The following is a 12,495-nucleotide window of genomic DNA, read 5'->3' on the forward strand; positions in this document are numbered from 1 at the left end:
TTCTAGAAGGTGCATTGGATAAGTGTCAGCTAAAAGACTACACAGTAATGTGTGGTCATAATGGGGTACTGCAGAGCCTCATGTTATTCAGTTCAGGCTGTGTATAGTACATACTGTATAAGTGTTGGCTGGCTGGAGTATTCTGAGGACGTCTCAGTTATTAATAGTGTTCCAGACGTTTCTCCACAGCACTCAAGTTTCTGCTTCCCTTTGGCCTAATCAAGATTCCATGCGCCTGTAGTACAGAGACTCTGGATTCTTCTGAAGTACAAATAAACAACAGATCAATGTGCTTTGGTAAGGAAATATAAAATTGCTATGTGTAGCAACTGTGGGTACAAATGGGCTCACGAGGTGCCCTAACAATGGGGGCTCACTATATCGATGGCAAATTAGGAGAAATAACAATCACCACTGTGACATACAACCCTGTTAACTAAATGTCCTGATATTGACAAAAATACGGCAACAGTTGTACTGTAGTAGTATATTGACTTTGGTTTTAAAGAGCCTAAAATACATAACGCATAAAGGGAAGCACTGACTAGTTGTAATGGCTGACAGGACCTTAGGAGCCCTGATTCCCACCAACAGTCACCACCTATATTAACCCTTAACATTAGCCACCAAAATAAACACAATGCAAATCAGGGAAATGTTATAGGACCGTAATAAAGAAATCTCCCCTGCAATCTTTTAAATGTGAGGTAATAAGAATTTTACATGTAAACGAATATCAAATACCTCCATAATACTGCACTGAACAAAAATAAAACGCAACAATTTCTAAGATTTTACTGAGTTACAGTTCATAAGGAAATCAATTGAAATTAATAAATTAGGCCCTAATAAATTAGGCCCTAATTTCACATGACTGGGAATACAGATATGCATCTGTTCAGATGCCTTAAAAAAAAAAAATAGGGCCGTGGATCAGAAAACCAGTCAATATCTGGTGTGACCTCAATTTTTTTCCTCATGCAGCGCGAGTCACATCTCCTTCACATAGGGTTGATCAGGCTGTTAATTGTCGCCTGTGGAATGTTGTCCCACTCTTCCAATGGCTGTGCGAAGTTGCTGGATATTGGCAGGAACTGGAACAAGCTGTCGATCCAGAGCATCCCAAACATGAGGTGATGGCGGCGGATGATTGGTAAAACAATGGGCCTCAGGATCTCAAGGTCTCTGCATTCAAATTGCCATTGATAAAATGCAATTGTGTTTGTTGTCTGTAGCTTATGCCTGTCTGCCCGTACCATAACCCCACCGCCATCATGGGGCACTCCGTTTACAATGTTGACCTCAGCAAACCGCTCATCGGATTCATCCGTAAAGAGCACATTTCTCCAGCATGCCAGTTGCCATCTAAGTTGAGCATTTGCCCATGAAGTCGGTTACAATGCCGAACTGCAGTCAGGTCAAGACCCTTGGTGAGGACGACGAGCAGGCAGATGAGCTTCCCTGATATGGTTTCTGACAGTTTGTGCAGAAATTCTTCGGTTGTGCAACCCCAGTTTCATCAGCTGGCTGGGTGGCTGGTCTCAAACGATTCCGCAGGTGAAGAAGCCGGATGTGGTAGTCCTGGGCRGATGTGGTTACACGTGGTCTGCAGTTATGAGGCTGGCTGGACGTCCTGCCAAATTCTCTAAAATGATGTTGGAGGCGGTTTCTGGTAGAGAAATTAATATTAAAATATCTGGCAACAGCTCTGGTGGACATTCCTGAAGTCAGCATGCCAATTGCATGATCCCTCAAATCTGTAGCAATGTGTGATTTTTAGTGACTTTTTACATTTTCCTCAGCAAAGTGCACCTGTGTAATAATAATGTTTTATCAGCTTCTTGATATGCCACACCTGTCAGGTGAATGGATTATCTTGGCAAAGGAGAAATGCTCACTAACAGGGACGTAAACAAATTGGAACATTTGTGATCTTTTATTTCAGCTCATGAAACATGGGACAAACACTTTACATGTTGCATTTATATTTTTGTTCAGTATAAATGTGGAATTTGCTTTGGTATTCATCCAGAACACTGTAGCCCGCCTGGTGTTCAACCTTCCCATATTCTCCCTTGGCACCCTGCTCCTCTGCACACTCCACTGGCTTCCAGTCGAATCTCACATCCACGACGAGACCATGGTACTTGCCTAGAGGACAGCAAGAGGAACTACCCCTCCCTACCTTCAGGCTCTGCTCAAACCTTACACCCCAACCTGAGTACTCTGTTCTGCCACCTCTGGTCTCTTGGCTCTCCCACACCTACTGGAGGGCAGCTCCCGCTCAGCACAGTCCAAGGTCTTCTCTGTCCTGGCACTCCAATGGTGGAACTAACTTCCCCCTGAAGCTAGGACAGCAGAGTTCCTGCCCATCTACCAAAACCTCTGAAACACCTACCTCTTCAAAGAGTATCTTAAATTATCCCACAGCCTCCTGTCCCCAAAAAACCTAGCTACTTTGAGGAAAAATGTACTATGACTGATAAGTAGCTAGGTGGGACAACCACATAAGATGAATGCATTAACTGCAAGTCACTCTGGATAAGAGTGTCTGCTAAATGACATATCAGGCTCTGCATCAAATTGGCAATGTGGGACAATTCCCAAAGAATCCAGTACATACGAAGGATGGTCCCAGTCTGAAATACTGCTCTTTCCACATGGCGGTGGCATTCGAGCAGTCAAGATGGAGATTCATTCACTAAACTCCAACCGTGTCCAACAAGCAGGTTGACATTTGTCATGAATTTTGCCCTGACGGCAGAGTGATTACCGCTAATGGGCCAGCTGCAAAGTCAAAATGGTCTATATCCTAAAAATTCATGAAAACATTTGTCTTAATTTAAGATTAGGGTTAGCAGTGTGGTTAGTTGGATAGATTTAAAATCAGATTTTATTACTGGCTGTGCTAGCTGTGTCATTCCAATGCGGTGACTTTTCTGTCCCCAGGAAATATCACTTCTTATTTAGTGTAAAATAATGTCATGTGGATTCCAAAAGGCTTTAAATATAAGGTCAGGTGTCCTTTACCTTTACCTTAAAAACAAGTATGGATCTTAAAGGGAATTTTATGTATTTTGAACACTTTTTTTTCAGCATTTTTGCCATGTCCCTGGATGTTATTAATCAACTTCCATGAGAAATAGCCATAAGATATTTAATCTTTCATTATTTGATAATCCTAGTTAAATTCTGCCATCAATAATGTTTATCATGATTATTGTATTATTATATTTAAGATTTTCTGTGGCCATAAATAGTAGGCCGTTGGGAGTATGCAGAATTTGTTGGTTTAATAGCATGGGACATTTCAAAAATCTAGTATACTTTAAATGTCAGGATATCATACTCATTTAGGCTTTGACAACAGCTGATCAATTAGATATGGGGATGCGCTACCGAAATCAATGAATAGTAGGAAACAGCGCATGACGCATTCTCAGAATTTGACATTTTTGGGGGGTTTGAATCATTTGATTTAAACAACATGCCTACCACTTTGAAGTTGCAAAATATTTTTTCTTGTGAAACAAACAAGAAATAAGACAAAAACAACTTGAGCGTGCATAATTATTCACCCCCCCAAAGTCAATACTTTGTAGAGCCACCTTTTGCAGAAATTACAGCTGCAAGTCTCTTGGGGTATGTCTCTATAAGCTTGGCACATCTAGCCACTGGGATTTTTGCCCATTCTTCAAGGCAAAACTGCTCCAGCTCCTTCAAGTRGGATGGGTTCTACTGGTGTACAGCAATATTTAAGTCATACCACAGATTCTCAATTGGATTGAGGTCTGYGCTTTGACTAGGCCATTCCAAGACATTTAAATGTTTCCCCTTAAACCACTCGAGTGTTGCTTTAGCAGTATGCTTAGGGTCATTGTCCTGCTGGAAGGTGAACCTCCGTCCCAGTCTCAACTCTGGAAGACTGAAACAGGTTTCCCTCAAGAATTTCACCCTATTTAGCACCATCCATCATTTCTTCAATTCTGACCAGTTTCCCAGTCTCTGCAGATGAAAAACATCCTCACAGCATGATGCTGCCACCACCATGCTTCTCTGTGGGGATGCTGTTCTCGGGGTGATGAGAAGTGTTGGGTTTGCGCCAGACATAGCATTTTCCTTGATGGCCAAAAAGCTACATTTTAGTCTCATCTAACCAGAGTACCTTCTTCCATATGTTTGGGGAGTCTCCCACATGCCTTTTGGAGAACACCAAACGTGTTTGCTTATTTTTTCTTTAAGCAATGGCTTTTTTTCTGGCCACTCTTCCGTAAAGCCCAGCTCTGTGGAGTGTACGGCTTAAAGTGGTCCTATGGACAYATACTCCAATCMCCGCTGTGGAGCWTTYCAGCTCCTTCAGGGTTCTCTWTGTTGRGCCTCTGATTAATGCCCTCCTTGCCTGGTCCATGAGTTTGTGTGCGGCCCTCTCTTGGCAGGTTTGTTGTGGTGCCATAGTCTTTCCATTTTTTAAATAATGGATTTAATGGTGCTCCGTGGGGTTCAAAGTTTCTGATTTTTTTTATAACCCAACCCTGATTTGTACTTCTCCACAACTTTGTCCCTGACCTGTTTGGAGAGCTCCTTGGTCTTCATGGTGCCCCTTGCTTAGTGGTGTTGCAGACTCTGGGGCCTTTCAGAACTGGTGTATATACACTCAGATCATMTGACACTTAAATAAAGTCCACCTGTGTGCAATCTAACTAAATATTTGACTTCTGAAGGTAATTGGTTGCACCAGATCTTATTTAGGGGCTTCATAGCAAAGGGGGTGAATAGATATGCACGCACCACTTTTCCGTACATTTTTGGAACAAGTAATTTTTTTAAATTTCACTTCACCAATTTGGACAATTGTGTATGGCCATTACATGAAATCCAAATAAAAATCCATTTAAATTACAAATTGTAATGCAACAAAATAGGAAAAACGCCAAGGGGTTGAATACTTTTGCAAGGCACTGTAAATGGGATACAATCTGCACAGCTGCGACTCATCTGTCGGACTAGGCTGCGGTGCGTGCAGTGTGTCGCATGAGTCGGATTTTAGCAACTTGTACGTTGCTTTTCCGTTGCTTTGTCATGTGGTCTCAGAAACAGAAGTAGATTAAACCAGAAGGTGCTTATGTGTAGCTTTCAGCTATATGTTTATGGAATGGCAACAAGAGAGAGAAAAAAGGCTAATATTGAGACGCTTGTCATTCAGGCAAAAGAGTTCATTCTTGGTTTCATCAGACGAGAGAATCTTGTTTATCATGGTCTGAGTCCTTTATGTGCTTTTCATTCAGGCAAAAGAGTTCATTCTTGGTTTCATCAGACCAGAGAATCTTGTTTATCATGGTCTGAGTCCTTTATGTGCTTTTTGGCAAACTCCAAGCGGGCTGTCATGTGCCTTTTACTGAGGAGCTTCCGTCTGGCCACTCTACAATAACGGCCTGATTGATGAAGTGCTGCAGAGATGGTTGTCCTTCTGGAAGGTTCTCCCATCCCCATGGAGGAACTCTGGCGCTCTATCAGAGTGACCATCGGGTTCCTGGTCACCTCCCTGACCAAGGCCCTCCTCTCCCGATTGCTCAGTTTGGCCGGGCGGCCAGCTCTAGGAAAGTCTTGGTGGTTTCAAATTTCTTCCATTTAAGAATAATGGAGGCCACTGTGTTCTTGGGGACCTTCAATGCTGCAGACATTTTTTGGTATCCTTCCCCAGATTTTTGCTCTGACATGCACTGTCAACTGTGGGACCTTATATAGACAGGTGTGTGCCTTTCCAAATCATGTCCAATCAAATGAATTTACCACAGGTCAATCAAGTTGTAGAAGTATCTCAAGGATGATCAATAGAAACAGGATGCACCTGAACTCAATTTCCAATCTCATAGCAAACGGTCTGAATACTTATTTACAATACATGATCAATTATACATTTTGTAAATTGAGAGGCGGCAGGTAGCCTAGTGGGTAGAGTGTTGGGCCAGTAACCGAAAGGTTGCTGGATCGAATCCCTGAGCTGACAAGGTAAAAATCAGTCATTCTGCCCCTGAACAAGGCAGTTAACCCACTGTTCCCCGGTAGGCCGTCATTGTAAAGAAGAATTTGTTCTTAACTGGCTTGCCTAGATAAATAAAGGTTAAATAAAAAAAGTCTAAAAACCTGTTTTTGCTTTGTCATTATGGGGCATTGTGTGTAGATTGATGGGGGAAAAAATGAAATTTAAGTTTTTTTAGAATAAGGCTAACGTAACAATGTGGAATAAGTCAAGTGGTTTACACTTTCCAAATGCACTGTATACTTATTTTATTTATTTCATTAACAAAGTTATGCAACATCCAATTATCCTGTGTGAAAAAGTAATCCCCTCACTCTCTTTATGTAGTGTTTGCTGTGTTCTCTCTTGTCAATGTGTGTTTTGTCCTATATTTATATTGTATTTATTTTTTATTTTAAATCCCAGCCCCCGTCCCCGCAGGAGGCCTTTTGGTAGGCCGTCATTGTAAATAATAATTTGTTCTTGACTGACTTGCCTAGTTAAATAAAGGTTAAATAAAATTAAATACACTTAACTGGTTGTGCCACCTTTAGGTGCAATGACTGCAACCAAACTATTCCTGTAGTTGATCAGTCTCTCACATCGCTGTGGAGTAATTTTGGCCCACTCTTGCATGCAGAACCACTTTAACTCAGCAACATTTGTGGGTTTTCGAACAAAGTCCTGCCACATCTCAATTGGGATTAGGTCTGGACTTTGGCTAGGCCATTCCAAAACTTACGTATTGCTTTTTAGCCCTTTTCATGTACACTTGATTGTGTGTTTTGGATCATTGTCTTGTTGCATGACCCAGCTGCGCTACAGCTCACAGACGGATGGGCTGACATTCTCCTGTAGAATTCTCTGATACAGTTCATGGTTCCTTCTATTAAGGCAAGTCATCCAGGTCCTGAGGCAGCAAAGCATCCCCAAACAATCTCCATGCTTGACCATTGGTGTTTGTATTTATTAGGGATCCCCATTAGCTGCTGCAAAGGCAGCAGCTACTCTGCCTGGGGTCCAACCTATTAAAGCACTTACATTACATAAAAGCTAAATCAGTACATCATAACATTATTAAACCACTACATATCTACAATACTAAATGTTTAATACCACCATACAACAATATCACAATATGTGCGTATTCATGTGTCTGCACCTTTGTGTGCGTCTCTTCACAGTCCCCGTTCTATAAGGTGTATTTTTACCTTTAAAGAAAAAAATTGATTCTACTTCTTGCATCAGTTACCTGATATGGAATAGAGTTCCATGTAGTCATGACTCTATGTAGTACTGTGCGCCTCCCATAGTCTGTTCTGGACTGTGAAGAGACCTCTGGTGGCATGTCTTGCTGGGTATGCATGGGTGTCTGAGCTGTGTGCTAGTATTTTAAACAGCCAGCTCGGTACATTCAGCTTGTCAACACCTCTTACAAAAAGAAGTAGTGATGAAGTCAGTCTCGCTTCCACTTTGAGCTATTAGAGATAGACATGCATGTCATTGTTAGCTCTCTGTGTACTTTTAAGGGCCAGCCGGCTGCCCTGTTCTGAGCCAACTGCAATTATCCCAGCTTGACCATATGGTACGTAAGAAGTGCACATGAAGCCAATCCAACTTGTGGGAGGTGCTTCAGGAAGCATGGGGTTAAATCTTTTCAGATAACCTCAACAAATTGACAACTAGAATGCCAAAGGTCTGCAAGGCTGTAATTGCTGCAAATGGAGGATTCTTTGACGAAAGCAAAGTTTGAAGGACACAATTATTTCAATTTAAAAAATAATTATTTATAACCATGTCAACATATTGAATATATTTCCTATTCATTTTGCAACTCATTTCATGTATGTTTTCATTGAAAACAAGGACATTTCTAAGTGACCCCAAACTTTTGAACGGTAGMGTACGTTTTTCCAGCAGTAGACTATGATCGGTAAACGTCAAAAGCTMCACTGAAGTGTAACAAGACAGCCTCCACAATCATTTTATCATCAATTTCTCCCAGCCAATCATCAGTCATTTGTGTAAATGCTGTGCTTGTGGAGTGTTTCCCTATAAGCATGCTGAAAGTCTGTTGTCAATTTGTTTACTGTGAAATAGCATTGTATCTGGTTAACAAAAAAAATACAGAAGTTTACTAAGGGTTGGTAACAGGCTTATTGTTCGGCTATTTGAGCCAGTAAAGGGGGCTTTAATATTCTTGGGTAGCGGAATGAGTTTTGCTTCCCTCCAGGCCTGAGGGCACACACTTTCTAGTAGGCTTAGATTGAAGAGGTTATTACTTTGGAATGCAGTGTTTGGTTTTCAACCAGGCATAATGGGACCCATGTTGTCTAAAAAGTTGACTCAAGTTTGTCAAGAAGCATCTGGATGATCATCAAGACTTTTGGAAGAATGTTCTAGAAGAAGGTTTTGGTTGAAGATCTGATGACATTCAGTATAAAAAAAAATGCAAAAGTAGAGAAAATTAGAAAGGGGCCAAATACTTCTTTCCAGCTGGTGCAGTCCCATGGCAGTACGTGGTGGTGTGATCCATCCTCCACAGTGCCACCCCAAGATTATATTTTAAGAGCCACCCACAGCTATTATAAAATGAGCAAAAATATTCCATTAAAGTTGAATCTGTGTTTGTGTCAGTTAAGAATGGATCAACATCTGGAGGAAAATGGGGGAGGGTCATGCATTTAATATTTCAGTCAAGGGGGAGGGTTTATTTAAAAAATATTGTTTTACATAGTCCAGGGGGGTCATGTAATTTGTAATTGATTACATTTAAAAATTTCTCAGTGTTTTAGAATGAGTTGCTTATTAGGCTATGTATCGATGTGTGACCGATGCCACCCCTCATCTCTGATCTTTGCTGGGCACGCAATATCAATTGGCCCTATAGGCTATTTAGTGTGGTCTCAATCAAATAATCTATAGGCTACGAAATGCATTCTTGGAGAAGCACAGAGCCAAGTTGTATTTCTAAGATAGCTGCTGGAATGGTATAAATTAAACTAGGCTGCATTACACACTGCAGTGAATCTGCCAACCCTGAGCCCCGGCCTGCTCTGCTGATCAACTACTTTTTTGAGTGCTGCTTAACCAATGGCTGTACTGTGTAGCGCTACGATGGCAATTCATTTTCTGTACAATAGAAGATGTTTAAACCCAGACAGCTTTTAGGGAAACACTTGTGAGAACCTCTGGTAGAAGAGGTAGCCAGCAGTTAAAGCTGACATTTTTCTGCATCGGTAGGCCTACTCTGACTGGGGGGTGGAAAGGTAGGACTAACTTTTGAAAGTACCATGCTCAGATTCCTAATGATCTCACAGTTTTAATTATTTGTAAACAGGGCCAGTTTAGTCGCAAACAAGACATACTGATTTGGCAATGGAGAAATATGAATTAATTAACACCCAAGGCCTACCTCTGTCTATTCTTAGCCTGTAATTTTGGTAATTTGTGTTGTATTAAAAAAAAGTTTCTGCTAATATGTAAAATTACATGAAATGTGAATAAATGGCATTTTTTTTCCGGACCTGCAAATACGATGATAGATTTATGCAATGATTTTACTATAAAAGGAGATCTATCCACCCCTACTCTTGTCCACGGTGGTCTGCGAACCGTAAACCTTCTAACCCTCAGCACTTTGCTCTATCAAAAGTTACACGTTGCTATGTAATGCTTACAGAATGAAGAACAGTTTCTAAAACTGCATATCTTAGGCTCTGGTCTGTCCAAGAAGTATGGGTAAACGGTAGACATGTTCTGTGCTATCCACTTTGCTTTAATTATTATTTTGGGTTTAGGGGAGGGTCACCTTTTTCAAGGGATTCAGGGAGGGTTTAGGTAAAATATATTTACTGAAGGGAGGGCCATCCATTTTCATTTCAGAGGTCTGATTTTCTCCATGTAACCCTTATTTTAAATAATGTTCACTCACTTTTTCATCCTTTGCATGAATAGTGCACTTAAAGTGGAACTGACACTGTTTTAGCAACATGAAATCGTATTAAATGCTGTCCAGCTCTTTGGTCTTGGCCATAGTGGAGTTTGGAGTGTGACTGTTTGAGGTTGTGGACAGGTGTCTTTTATACTGATAACAAGTTCAAACAGGTGCCATTAATACAGGTAACGAGTGGAGGACAGAGGAGCCTCTTAAAGAAGAAGTTACAGGTCTGTGAGAGCCAGAAATCTTGCTTGTTTGTAGGTGACCAAATACTTATTTTCCACCATAATTTGCAAATAAATTCATTAAAAATCCTACAATGTGATTTTCTGGATTTTGTTTTCTCATTTTGTCTGTCATAGTTGAAGTGTACCTATGATGAAAATTACAGGCCTCTCATCTTTTTAAGTGGGAGAACTTGCACAATTGGTGGCTGACTAAATACTTTTTTGCCCCACTGTATACCCCCAGGAAGAATGACACCTTTTTTAGATTTTAGAAGCACTTAAATATGGTAATTTTCATACATGTATAGAATGTTTGGGAATGACGTAGAGTAAGGCATTTGTGAAAATTATATAGCAATATAGAGTGGGAAAGCGGCGGTGTGTTTGGACAACTAATAGACACTGCAGTAAATAAAGCCTATTAAAAAACATCTGTCTTGTCCAGGACCAGAGTCTACACAGACCGGTGCGCCATAGCCAATCAGAGCTACAGTAGGCCTATATGCAAATAAGCCTGCCAGGCCTGCCATCATTCACCTTGATCTGGACTATGTTTACAGGCAGTGGCAACAGTGTGACTTTAGATCATTAGAAAGCATTCGCCAAAAGCCACAAAATACACCTGAATGATTTCTGCAAATAGGTAACTACCACGGGAGTCCTCTTATATTTGGGAACTTTACAGTCCAATTGATCAAACAACCATTAAAAGGTATGCTCTCTCTCACTCAGTTGCCTATGCACATCAACAACTGTTAGCCAGAGTGAGATGATCTCAAATCTAATGAGGGAATAGTAAATAAACACTCAAACTTTTTCAGCTTGTAGTTGGCAATCAAAATTGCACTGATACACAGGCCTGCTCACCCTTCTCCAGCTTGCCTGCCAATGCATGCTTGTCTCAACCCACATTTTGACAACTGAATGAGGAACATGCCTACATACCTGCCCATTTGACTGATGCCAAATATACTGAACAAAAATATAAATGCAACATGTAAAGTGTTGGTCCCATGTTTCATGAGTTGAAATAAAAGATCCCAGAAAATTGTCATATGCACAAAAAGCTTATTTCTCTCCAATTTTGTGGACAAATTAGTTTACATCCCTGTTAGTGAGCATTTCTCCATTGCCAAGACAATCCATCCACCTGACAGGCGTGTCATATCAAGAAACTGATTAAACAGCATGATCATTACACAGGTGCACCTTGTGCTGGGGACAATAAAAGGCCACTAAAATGTGCAGTTTTGTGACAACACAATGCCACAGATGTCTCAATTTTCAATGGAGTGTGTAATTGGAATGCTGACTGCAGAAATGTCCACCAGAGCTGTTGCAAGATAATTTAATGTTCATTTCCCTACCATGAACCGCCTCCAACAAAATTTTTGAGAATTTGGTAGTATGTCCAACTGGCCTCACAACCGCAGACCACGTGTAACAACACCAGCCTAGGACCTCCACATCAGGCTTCTTCACCTGCAGGATAGACTGAGACCAGCCACCAGCTGATGAAACTGTGGGTTTTGTAAAACCGAAGAATTTATTCACAAACTGTCAGAAACCATATCAGGGAAGGTCAACTCGTTATCCTCACCAGGGTCTTGACCTGATTGCAGTTCGGCGTCACGCTGGAGAAGTGTGCTTTTCACAGATGAATCCTGGCTTCAACTGTCTGGCAGACGGCAGACAGCGTGTATGGAGCGGTTTGCTGATGTCAACGTTGAGAACAGAGTGCCCCATGGTGGCGGTGGGGTTATGGTATGGGCCATTCCATTATAGGCTGTGACTTACTTAGAATTAAATACAAACTAAACGAAAAATGACTTCAGTGCCTTTGAATACATTTTTAGAAACAGGAGTTTGGACAGTCTGTGGCTTCATGCTCATGCGTTGGTGTCAGAAGAGCAGGCCAGCGGCGAATATGCTCTCCACACTTGCAGAGCCACACTGGGGATGCTAAACACCCTTTTGGCCACTCTTGCTAGGCTGAGCTTATAGGTTGGCATACATGTTTTTAGGCAAAATAACCCCATAAAAATGTAAAGCTCCTTGATAATATACCAGGCCTATTGAGCCAAAATCAAGGCYAATGGCCGATTACACTATTGTTGCTCAGCTAATGTTGCTCACATCACAGACACACGTTCTGTAAAGCATGTGTGCTACCTAACTGCCTGATTCCATCAGAATTACATTTTTAATGTAATTTTAGTAACAGGATAATCAGCTTGCAAGCTAACATTGCTCGACCCCTTGCCTAAATCGAATGAAATGCCATAACTCTTTAGCTGGTTACGTATTGT

This window comes from Salvelinus sp. IW2-2015, linkage group LG11 (genome assembly GCF_002910315.2).
Source record: "Salvelinus sp. IW2-2015 linkage group LG11, ASM291031v2, whole genome shotgun sequence".
Classification (NCBI taxonomy): domain Eukaryota; kingdom Metazoa; phylum Chordata; class Actinopteri; order Salmoniformes; family Salmonidae; genus Salvelinus; species Salvelinus sp. IW2-2015.